At 37.6% G+C, this 12,815-nt stretch overlaps 2 long non-coding RNA genes across 3 annotated transcripts; one reads left to right on the forward strand and one right to left on the reverse strand.

Annotated features, from left to right (window-relative positions):
- Positions 1-3,610: 3,610 nt before the first annotated feature.
- Positions 3,611-5,725, reverse strand: LOC120474905 (uncharacterized). The gene is made up of 3 exons (XR_016146671.1): positions 5,512-5,725; positions 5,350-5,439; positions 3,611-5,265 (listed from the first exon to the last, which is right to left on the reverse strand). It is a non-coding gene; the product is annotated as an uncharacterized LOC120474905 (long non-coding RNA).
- Positions 5,726-5,749: 24 nt separating this feature from the next.
- LOC148973550 (uncharacterized) lies at positions 5,750-7,094 on the forward strand. 2 transcript variants are annotated; one of them, XR_016146670.1, is made up of 4 exons: positions 5,750-6,042; positions 6,467-6,543; positions 6,757-6,900; positions 6,995-7,038. It is a non-coding gene; the product is annotated as an uncharacterized LOC148973550 (long non-coding RNA). The 2 variants fall into 2 exon arrangements; XR_016146669.1 differs by having other exon boundaries at positions 5,757-6,042; positions 6,757-6,846; positions 6,995-7,094.
- Positions 7,095-12,815: the final 5,721 nt, after the last annotated feature.

Consider the following 12,815-nt stretch of genomic DNA (forward strand, 5'->3'; position numbering starts at 1 on the left):
CCATGAGACTTAGACGTGAGTGCAAAAATGGAGGCTCTAGCCCCTTCCAGAGCTGAGATATCGAAACTCAAAAATTCGGCCCGAAAAAAAAACGACAGTGGTACCCCTTACGTTTTTTTTTTTGGGCGAAAAATTAAGTTTCTCCAATATTCCCAAATTCTGGTAGAGGGCCATGAGACTTAGACCTGAGTGCAAAAATGGAGGCTCTAGCCCCTTCCAGAGCTGAGATATCGAAACTAAAAAATTCGGCCCGAAAAAAAAAACGACAGTGGTACCCCTTACGTTTTTTTTGGGGGGCGAAAAATTAAGTTTCTCCAATCTTCCCAAATTCTGGTAGAGGGCCATGAGACTAAGACCTGAGTGCAAAAATGGAGGCTCTAGCCCCTTCCAGAGCTGAGATATCGAAACTCAAAAATTCAGCCTGAAAAAAAAAACGACAGTGGTACCCCTTACGTTTTTTTTTTTGGGCGAAAAATTAAGTTTCTCCAATCTTCCCAAATTCTGATAGAGGGCCATGAGACTTAGACCTGAGTGCAAAAATGGAGGCTCTAGCCCCTTCCAGAGCTGAGATATCGAAACTCAAAAATTCGGCCCGAAAAAAAAAACGACAGTGGTACCCCTTACGTTTTTTTTTTTGGGTCGAAAAATTAAGTTTCTCCAGTCTTCCCAAATTCTGATAGAGGGCCATGAGACTTAGACGTGAGTGCAAAAATGGAGGCTCTAGCCCCTTCCAGAGCTGAGATATCGAAACTCAAAAATTCGGCCCGAAAAAAAAAAACGACAGTGGTACCCCTTACGTTTTTTTTTGGGGGCAAAAAATTAAGTTTCTCCAATCTTCCCAAAACTCTGGATTCTGATAGAGGGCCATGAGACTTAGACCTGAGTGTAAAAATGGAGGCTCTAGTCCCTTCCAGAGCTGAGATATCGAAACTCAAAAATTTGGCCCGAAAAAAAAAAACGACAGTGGTACCCCTTACGGTTTTTTTTGGGGGCGAAAAATTAAGTTTCTCCAATCTTCCCAAATTCTGATAGAGGGCCATGAGACTTAGACCTGAGTGCAAAAATGGAGGCTCTAGCCCCTTCCAGAGCTGAGATATCGAAACTCAAAAATTCGGCCCGAAAAAAAAATGACAGTGGTACCCCTTACGTTTTTTTTTTTTTTTGGGCGAAAAATTAAGTTTCTCCAATCTTCCCAAATTTTGATAGAGGGCCATGAGACTTAGACCTGAGTGCAAAAATGGAGGCTCTAGCCCCTTCCAGAGCTGAGATATCGAAACTCAAAAATTCGGCCCGAAAAAAAAAAAAACGACAGTGGTACCCCTTACGTTTTTTTTTTTGGGCGAAAAATTAAGTTTCTCCAATCTTCCCAAATTCTGATAGAGGGTCATGAGACTTAGACCTGAGTGCAAAAATGGAGGCTCTAGCCCCTTCCAGAGCTGAGATATCGAAACTCAAAAATTCGGCCCGAAAAAAAAAACGACAGTGGTACCCCTTGCGTTTTTTTTTTCGGGCGAAAAATTAAGTTTCACCAATCTTCCCAAAACTCTGGATTCTGATAGAGGGCCATGAGACTTAGACCTGAGTGCAAAAATGGAGGCTCTAGCCCCTTCCAGAGCTGAGATATCGAAACTCAAAAATTCGGCCCGAAAAAAAAAAACGACAGTGGTACCCCTTACGTTTTTTTTTTTCAGATGAAAAATTAAGTTTCTCCAATCTTCCCAAAACTCCGGATTCTTATAGAGGGCCATGAGACTTAGACCTGAGTGCAAAAATTGAGGCTCTAGCCCCTTCCAGAGCTGAGATATTGAAACTCAAAAATTCGGCCCGAAAAAAAAACGACAGTGGTACCCCTTACGTTTTTTTTTTCGGGCGAAATATTAAGTTTCACCAATCTTCCCAAAACTCTGGATTCTGATAGAGGGCCATGAGACGTAGACCTGAGTGCAAAAATGGGGGCTCTAGCCCCTTCCAGAGCTGAGATATCGAAACTCAAAAATTCGGCCCGAAAAAAAACGACAGTGGTACCCCTTACGTTTTTTTTTTTCGGGCGAAAAATTAAGTTTCTCCAATCTTCCCAAAACTCTGGATTCTGATAGAGGGCCATGAAACTTAGACCTGAGTGCAAAAATGGAGGCTCTAGCCCCTTCCAGAGCTGAGATATCGAAACTCAAAAATTCGGCCCGAAAAAAAAACGACAGTGGTACCCCTTACGTTTTTTTTTTTTTTTCGGGCGAAAAATTAAGTTTCTCCAATCTTCCCAAAACTCTGGATTCTGATAGAGGGCCATGAGACTTAGACCTGAGTGCAAAAATGGAGGCTCTAGCCCCTTCCAGAGCTGAGATATCGAAACTCAAAAATTCGGCCCGAAAAAAAAAAACGACAGTGATACCCCTTACGTTTTTTTTTTTTCGGATGAAAAATTAAGTTTCTCCAATCTTCCCAAAACTCCGGATTGTGATAGAGGGCCATGAGACTTAGACCTGAGTGCAAAAATTGAGGCTCTAGCCCCTTCCAGAGCTGAGATATTGAAACTCAAAAATTCGGCCCGAAAAAAAAAAACGACAGTGGTACCCCTTACGTTTTTTTTTTCTGGCTAAAAATTAAGTTTCTCCAATCTTCCCAAAACTCTGGATTCTGATAGAGGGCCATGAGACTTAGACCTGAGCGCAAAAATGGAGGCTCTAGCCCCTTCCAGAGCTGAGATATCGAAACTCAAAAATTCGGCCCGAAAAAAAAAACGACAGTGGTACCCCTTACGTTTTTTTTTTTTCTGGCGAAAAATTAAGTTTCTCCAATCTTCCCAAAACTATGGATTCTGATAGAGGGCCATGAGACTTAGACCTGAGCGCAAAAAATGGAGGCTCTAGCCCCTTCCAGAGCTGAGATACCGAAACTCAAAATTTCGGCCCGAAAAAAAAAACGACAGTGGTACCCCTTACGTTTTTTTTTTTTCGGGCGAAAAATTAAGTTTCACCAATCTTCCCAAAACTCTGGATTCTGATAGAGGGCAATGAGACTTAGACCTGAGTGCAAAAAACGGAGGCTCTAGCCCCTTCCAGAGCTGAGATATCAGAACTCAAAAAATCGGCCCGAAAAAAAAAAACGACAGTGGTACCCCTTACGTTTTTTTTTTTCGGGCGAAAAATTAAGTTTCACCAATCTTCCCAAAACTCTGGATTCTGATAGAGGACGATGAGACTTAGACCTGAGTGCAAAAATGGAGGCTCTAGCCCCTTCCAGAGCTGAGATATCGAAACTCAAAAATTCGGCCCGAAAAAAAAAACGACAGTGGTACCCCTTACGTTTTTTTTTTTTTTTCGGGCAAAATATTAAGTTTCTCCAATCTTCCCAAAACTCTGGATTCTGATAGAGGGCCATGAGATTTAGACCTGAGTGCAAAAATGGAGGCTCTAGCCCCTTCCAGAGCTGAGATATCGAAACTCAAAAATTCGGCCTGAAAAAAACACGACAGTGGTACCCCTTACGTTTTTTTTTTTTTTTTTTTCTGGCAAAAAATTAAGTTTCTCCAATCTTCCCAAAACTCTGGATTCTGATAGAGGGCGATGGGACGTAGACTTGAATGCAAAAATGGAGGCTCTAGACCCTTCCAGAGCTGAGATATTGAGATATTTATAATGGCATAAATGCTACGTGGGATCTCAATTGCTGCGTTCCAAAAACCGCATACTTAATGAGTAGGTACTTAATTTCGATAAGTACTTACTTACTCAACGAGCGCTAAAAGCGTAGGTACTTTATAACCAAATCTTGTTGAGTATGAATGAGAACCGGACATCTGCCATGTTGACGTTATCATGTGACCTACTAAGCGTTATTACAAGCGCAACTACTTAAAATATATGAAGGATACGTTTAATTCATCTATCCATAAATATTTTGATATTGATGAAACTTGCTCATTTTTTTGTGTTATTGTTGAAGAAACAGCTTCCCGTTAATTTTTTGAATACATTTAGGGTTGATTTAAGTTGTTATATTTTAAACCTTACTAATGTGACCCACAGTGTTATTCTTATAGCGATATTTTTTTTTAATTAAGAAACCCCAAAATCGTCATCTCTTGAATATGTTGTTAATTTCTTCATTTTATAACCAAAAAAGTTTCTCCTTAAAGTTTTACTCTTTTTATTGATGAATTTACCTTGTTTCATCCTCAGACTTAAAACAACAACACATTTTTAATGTATTATGAAGATATTTAGCCTTGGTATTGTTTTTTCCTGTATATATATATATAATTGTATGATGTCACATTATGATGTACACAAACCAATGATCCTTATATTTTCTGTTTTGTCATTTTGATTGTTACAAGATCATGGAAAGATACCATAGTTGCATGTATGTAATAAGTTTAAAATATATATGCAACAGGTGCACTAACACTTCATAACATCAGTAACTCGACAGCACAACCTAGAACAGTTTTCCTCTGCATTTGTAATGTCTGCACAAAGGACACGGGCAGCTGCTCGAAGATCTCTTTTGGAGAAAACTGTTGATTTTATACTCGGAAAAAATGTAAGTATCACTCCTTAAAAATTAATATTACCTCAGAATGAATTGCATTGTTAGCCCACCCCAAAACTTAAACACAACAATAATATTAAATGCTGACCAATACTTAGTTATATAACTTTTTTACATACTAAAAATATAATTTAATAAAACAAGCAAAATTAAATTTGTTTTGTCATGACAGTTGCATGAATACATTTATATTGCTAAATGCAGTGAAACATCTCAATTGTCAGTCAATCGATGAATTAATGCATACATTAATTAAATAATTATATTTTATATACTGACAACAATAAGAAACATGAATAAATGAGTAAAACAACAAATAAAAGTAACCATCACAATAAACAAATGCATATATACAAGTCAACAACACATGAAACAAAGCTTTATTCAAACTACAAGCATGTATTTACAGGCGCTGAACACCACATCCTACTGCCGACTCAACACATCGGTTCCCATTCTGCAGCTTTATTCTGATGAATTCACCAGAGGGGACTGTGCCTTCATGCCGGAGCTTGTTGCTGTGCTGCGCTTCACAATCTGAGGCAATAAGGGCAGGTGGAGCGATAGAGGGACTCATAAGGGCAGATGGAGAGATGGAGGGTATCATAAGGGCAGGTGGAGCGATGGATGGTCTCATCCATGGGACCACTTCCAGGATTCAGCTCTGGGCTCCTCATCCTCAGTGCTCACACCAGTCTGCAGACATTTCAGATCCTACAAAAATGCACAAACATTACACAAAAGCAGTCATTTTAACAGCACAATGTCATTTAATTTATGTATTAAAAATTACCTTACTTTATATTTGAGTAAAATCCCCAAAACTTTTTTTCCCAAACAAATACTGCCATCATCTTTCCTTGCAGGTCCTGCTCCACCACAAAAGGTCTGCAGCAAATGCACAGAAATCAAGACTCAGAAAAATGTTGTAATTTCTATCCATTTCTGTAGTATACTCACTCAAAGCCTTTGATGACAGCATTCAGCATCATGAGCCTCTCTCTATTCCGGATAAACACACGCGTGTTCTTCTGTCCCTGTAACATACAGACAAGATTCACGTTACGAGCACAACACTGCATTTAGCCTACATGCTGAGGTTGATGTGTTAACTCACTTTTAATCCAACTTAAATGTTCCTCAATATATCAACACTAATAAGGGACAAATTAAATATATGCACTGAAAAAAGTGAACAAGGCATGTCATTACTCTAAAGAAATTTTTATACTTGATGTAACACAAAACAATTAATTTTCTATCTAGCCATCAGTTTAATGTAAAATTTTTCGTTGATTTAAATTAAAAGTAAGTATTGTTAGTGTAAAGTAAATGGATTTCTTTAAATTAAAGTAAAAATATTGGTTTCCGTTGTCACGTGACTTCTGACGTCATCCGTGCCGTGGTCGTGCGTGAGACGTTCAGCTTTCCGCCATCTTGTTAAACCGCATGGAAGAACTCAGCGTGGGAAAACGGGAAGCAAGAAAATTGGTAAGTAATTTTAAACATATGTTTGGGCGTGTTATAAACATAATATATCAGGGCTTGACATTAACACCCGCCATTCGCGTGTGGGTTTCAGCTGTGGTGTGTAACAAAGTAATGTTACTCCCTCTATCATTTTGGTGGGTTGAGTCTTCTCAAAAGGCATCTCTTATACGATAATCGCGTTGCGCATTAGAACAAACACACGCGATTCTTTTGAGTTTATGAATGCAATTTCTAATAATCAAAAGTTGTTCAGATTAGTCATCGCGTAAGATTAGTTCAGAGCGCGCGCGCGCGCGCGCGCACGCGCGCGCTCTCTCACTGAAATCTGCACTCAAACCAGAGATGTACGTGCGATGTAATTAGACTACATCATAGATTCATTAAGTTAATCATACAGTGATTGACCTTTTTTGTTCTATTTCAGCAGCGAATAGTTTCACAGAAATATCACATCAGAACCATTAGTGCATTGGATGGCCAGCTCTGTTTCAACAAGAGGAGGTAAAAGCATTTATTTGTAATGAATTTTTTTTAAATGTGACTAATCCTGAATTTACCATAGTTTTTATAATTGAATTTTGGTATGTAGTATTTTTGAAAATGTCTTGGATGCCCTAATTATAACTTTTGTTGTTTAATGCTTTGTGTGTCTATGTATTTTTTACAACTAATTCTGAAAGTAAAATCACTTTTTTCTGTTTCTCTTTCTTGTAGATTAATGCCGAATTTTTTCTTATCACGACCTTACCTTTGCAATCAAGATTTATGGCCTCTTTGGACAGACAGAGCTCTCAGCTTCTCCAGGTGATCAGGAGCGAAGGTGGACTCCTTCGTGAAAAAACTAAGGATACTATAAAAGTTATGGATCAGATATTGGTTGCATGAGAACAAAATTGCTTGTGGCAATCAATTTAGTAGTGTTTTGGTCTAATAAAAACAATACATTTTGTAGAGTCCGGACATAGACGTCAGAAGAGAGTGCCTTCTGAAGTGCCTGATCATGTACCTTGGTGAAGATGCAAGCTGTCTGATCAAAGAATAGCAGGTAATGTAGACAAATTGCTGAAATTTTGTCCAACCATGTTTGCCTTAAAGGGTTCGTTCACCCAAAAATGAAAATTAAGTCATTAATTACTCACCCCCATGCTGTACCAACCCCGTAAGACCTTCGTTCATCTTCGCAACACAAATGAACATATTTTTGATTAAATTTGAGAGCTGTCTCACTACCACATTGGCTTCCTAAGGGACTGGCTCTTGACGGCCCAGAAAGTCAATGAAGAAAATGTTTAAATATCCCAGGTGACTACCGTGGCTCAACTATAAGTTTATCAAGCGACGAGAATACTTTTTGTGCGAAAAAACAAACAAAAATAACGACTTTATTCGACTATTCCTTTTCTTCCTTGTTGGCCTGAAACGAGACTTCCTTAGATTTCCACGACGCATGCGCGAGAATTGCGATCTCCTTCAACTACTTCATTTCAGTTCTCACGCAATTTAATTTAGTTTAATTTAATTTAGTAAGTTTGGTAGTGACATATCGCTCAAAAGTAATTGTTATCATTTACACATCGGCCTGTGTGACTTTCTACCACAGAATACAAAAGAATGTATTTTGAAGGAGTAGTTCACTTTAAAAAAAAGTTTTGCTGATAATTTCCTCACCCCCATGTCATCCAAGATGTCCATGTCTTTCTTTCTTCAGTCGAAAAGAAATTAAGGTTTTTGATGAAAACATTCCAGGATTTTTCTCCATATAATGGACTTCAATAAACCCCAAATGGTTCAAGGTCCAAATGAGTTTCAATTTTCTGTTCTGTGATACGCGTTCGTGACGTCACGTAATACACAATTATGTTGAAACGAACGTGCATCACAGAACAGAGCAAGGCGAGCATTTGTGCTTATAAAACTTATTATTTTTTAAATGCCCGATTGTTTTGCTAGATAAGACCCTTATTCATCGTCTGGTGTCGTTTAAAGCCCTTTGAACAGTTTGCACTGAAACTGTCATTTGGACCTTGAACCGTTTGGTTCCCATTGAAGTCCATTATATGGAGAAAATCCTGGAATGTTTTCATCAAAAACCTTAATTTCTTTTCGACTGAAGAAAGAAAGACATGGACATCTTGGATGACATGGGGGTGAGTAAATTATCAGCAAAAGGTTTTTTTTAAGTGGACTAATCCTTTAAGAGCCCCCCATTCACTTGCATTGGTTTTGTGTCCATACAATAACAGTGAATGGGGGCTGTGCTGTTCTGTCACCAACGCTGTTCAAAATTCTGCAGAGTACAGTAATTCATACTGGTTTGAAATGACAAGAGAAATTTAAACGATGACAGAATTTTTATTTTGAATTACTTAGGGATGGGCAACGATTAATCGCGATTAATTGTTAGCAAAATAAAAGTTTGTGTTTACATAATATATGTGTATGTAGTGTGTATAATTAATTTGTATATATAAATACACACACACACACACACATGCATGTATATATTTAAGAAATATTTGCATGTATATACTTTATATATATTTATACATAATTAATATTATATATAAATATAAATATTTGACATGTTAATAACACATTTTTCTTAAATATATACATGCATGTGTGGGTATTTATATATACAAATTAATTATACACACTACACACACATATATTATGTAAACACAAACTTTTATTTTGCTAATGATTAATCGCGATAAATCGTTGCCCATCCCTTGAATTACTCCTTTAATAGGGGTTGGTTCACCCCAAAATGCATTTTGAACACTGTTGAGTGGATTGATAAATGCCTCTGATTGGCCATTGTGGTACTGCACTCAACAAATATGTCTGTGATTGTCTACAATGGTCAGCAACTGGGAGCCTTTGAAAGTGTTTAAAAGCATTTTCAAAGCTAAAGAGAGTGTAAAAGTACATCGTCACCCAAAAATGAAAATTGTCATCACTTACTCTACTCTTGTAATAAACCCTACACATTTTATTGAAGATATTTTAATTAAAGTTAACAACAGATGTTTGGGCTCTACATTGACCTTAGTAGTACAGCTAACTAAATTTTGGGGCTGGGTTTTTTTTTCTTCTTCCACAGTCCCTCAATTGCTCTCTGTTTTTGTATGTTTTTAGGATGACCAGAGGGAGGAAGCGGAGAGAGAATTTGAAAAGACCACTATGGCATTTTTTGTGATCCGTGAAAGTGATGCTCTTAGTCGTGTGCTGGACATTTCCATTGCCATTGAAGGTGTGGAAGTACTGAAGGAGTTGCCCACTGTTGCCTGTGCCTGTGCCATGATGTTTGGACTCGTTTATGCACTGAACCTAAAATATCCTGAAGGACTCAAATATACTTTTGAGGCCTTTCAGATAATAATCATGGACATAGAGAGTAAGCAGATGAGCCGAAGGGTGCAGAACCTCTCTTCAAAGCTGCAGGGGTAAATTTGTTTCCTTTGACCCAGCTACAATTTTCTGCTGAAGTTTGATGTTTACATTGTTAGACATTGTGTATGAGGATACTGTACACGTAAAAGAAAAAGTTATGACAAAATAAATTGTCAAAAGTTTGATGCTTGAAGTCATTTTTCTTAAATGATAAAATTACACATTCTGAAAGTAAATAAATTTCTTTATAATACATTAATATTTTAAATTGTATTTTTTTGGATATTTGGTTAGATATGTAAAGTACAATAATTAAGTCAATACAACTTAAGAAAACATTAAGACAAAGTATAATTTGATATTTCATTCAACTTAAAAACTTTATTTGATTCAAAGATTAATTTTTACTTTAGCTAAGTAATGGATGGTTAATTCTCTTCAAAGTAAAAATTTTAAGTTGATAGAAAGTAAATCAATTAGATGTAACCAGTTGACGCAATTTTTTTACTTTGATCTAATGAGACACTTTTTTCAGTGTGTTTAGTTACATTATAGATTTGTTTATTTACAGTATTTACAGCACATTTGTCTAACGTAAGCAGTGTTGACAACAGTGAATTATCCTTCATAATAGCACACAAAACGTTACATCACTCAGATGTATTTTTCATGTTGGGATGTGCTCACCTGCAAAACTTATAGAATATTTTCCTTCCTGAGGTAAATAGACATTTTAAATAAGTGTGTTTTAGATGTATGGTTATGAAAATCCACTTTAGAAACGTAACTTAACGTACATGTGCTTACTGGAGCTCCTGTGTTAACTAGCTCTCTCAGCTCTGGAAGGGTCTAGAGCCTCCATTTTTGTCTAAGTCCCATGACGCTCTATCATAATCCAGAGTTTCAAGAAGATCAGAGAACCTCAAAATTTCGACCCAAAAAAAAAAAAAAAAAAAAAAAAACGACAGTGTTACCCCTGTCGTTTTTTTTTTTTTTTTTTTTTTTTTTTTTGTGCGAAAAAATACGTTTCTCCAATCTTCTCTAAACTCCGGATTCTAATAGAGGGCCATGGGACTTAGACCTGAGTGCAAAAATGGAGGCTCTAGACCCTTCCAGAGCTGAGATATTGAGATGTTTATAATGGCCTTAATGCTACAGGGGATCTAAATATCTCAGCTCTGGAAGGGTCTAGAGCCTCCATTTTTGCACTCAGGTCTAAGTCTCATGGTCCCATCTGAGCTCTGGAAGGGTCTAGAGCCTCCATTTTTACACTCAGGTCTAAGTCCCATGGCCCTCTATCAGAATCCAGAGTTTCAAGAAGATTAGAGAAACTAAAAATTTCGACCCAAAATAAAAAAAACGACAGTGTTACCCCTGTCGTTTTTTTTTTTTTTGTTTTTTGTTTTGTGTGAAAAAATGAGTTTCTCAAATGTTCTTCAAACTCTGGATTCTGATAGAGGGCGATGGGACGTAGACCTGAATGCAAAAATGGAGTCTCCAGACCCTTCCAGAGCTGAGATATTGAGATATTTATAATGGCATAAATGCTACGTGGGATCACAATATCTCACCTCTGGAAGGGTCTAGAGCCTCCATTTTTGCACTCAGGTCTAAGTCCCATGGCCCTCTATCAGAATCCAGAGTTTCAAGAAGATCAGAGAAACTAAAAATTTCGACCCAAAAAACAAAACAAAAAACGACAGTGTTACCCCTGTCGTTTTTTTTTTTTTTTTTTTTTTTGTGCGAAAAAATAAGTTTCTCAAATGTTCTTGAAACTCTGGATTCCGATAGAGGGCGATGGGACGTGGACCTGAATGCAAAAATGGAGGCTCTAGACCCTTCCAGAGCTGAAATATTGAGATATTTATAATGGCATAAATGCTACGTAGGATCTCAATATCTCACCTCTGGAAGGATCTAGAGCCTCCTTTTTTGCACTCAGGTCTAAGTCCCATGGCCCTCTATCAGAATACAGAGTTTCAAGAAGATCAGAGAAACTCAAAATTTCGACCCCCCCCCCCAAAAAAAAAAAAAGACAGTGTTACCCCTGTCTTTTTTTTTTTCTTTTTTTTTTGTGCGAAAAAATAAGTTTCTCCAATCTTCTTGAAACTCTGGATTCTGATAGAGGGCCATGGGACGTAGACCTGAGTGCAAAAATGGAGTCTCTAGACCCTTCCAGAGCTGAGATATTGAGATATTTATAATGGCATAAATGCTACGTGGGATCTTAATATCTCATCTCTGGAAGGGTCTAGAGCCTCCATTTTTGCACTCAGGTCTAAGTCCCATGGTCCCACCTCAGCTCTGGAAGGGTCTAGAGCCTCCATTTTTGCACTCAGGTCTAAGTACCATGGCCCTCTATCAGAATCCACAGTTTCAGGAAGATCAGAGAAACTCAAAATTTCGACCCCCCCCCCAAAAAAAAAACAAAAACGACAGTGTTACCCCGATAAACTATAAGTTTATCAAGCGACGAGAATACTTTTTGTGCGAAAAAACTAACAAAAATAACGACTTTTCAACTATTCCTTTTCTTCCTTGTTTGCCTGAAACAAGACTTCAATAGATTTCCACTACGCATGCACGAGAATTGCGATCTCCTCCAACTACTTCAGTTCAGTTCTCACGCATGCGTCGTGGAAATCTATGGAAGTCTCGTTTCAGGCCAACAAGGAAGAAAAGGAATGATCGAATAAAGTAGGTACTTTTGTTTGTTTTTTCGCACAAAAAGTATTCTCGTCACTTGATAAACTTATAGTTGAGCCACTGTAGTCACATGGAATATTTAAACGTTTTCTTAATTGACTTTCTGGGCCGTCAAGTGTCATTCCCTTAGGAGCCTATATGTGGTAGTTATACAGCTCTCAAATTTAATAAAAAATATCTTCATTTGTGTTCCGAAGATGAACGAAGGTCTTACGGGGTTGGTACAGCATGGGGGTGAGTAATTAATGACTTAATTTTCATTTTTGGGTGAACTAACCCTTTAAGTAAAGTAACAAAGTATTTGTACTTTGTTACATTCCACCACTGTTCATAAATGAGAATCACATCGTAGAGTATACCTTCTCAAGCCACATTCAAAGTGCACGACCGCCCCGAGGCTCGTCTCATTCACCCTTGCATGCAACCATACTTTTAGCTAAAATAGCACACTTCAATTACATTTTGTTACATGTTATTACAATGTCTACTACTAAGTAATTAATTAAGTAAATACTCTGTATCATCGACACCATCAAATAAAGTGTTACCCACTTAAAAAAAAGTGTGCTTGCTACGCATGTTAGGCTACATGTAGTTATTGTAATAATAACTATCCTAGACAGCAACATAGTGTTGGCCCAGATCCGGCCCACATCTGGTACACGTGGATT

The sequence above is a fragment of the Pimephales promelas genome, chromosome 15 (assembly GCF_988280905.1).
Source record: "Pimephales promelas chromosome 15, fPimPro1.hap1.1, whole genome shotgun sequence".
NCBI classification, from domain to species: Eukaryota; Metazoa; Chordata; class Actinopteri; order Cypriniformes; family Leuciscidae; genus Pimephales; species Pimephales promelas.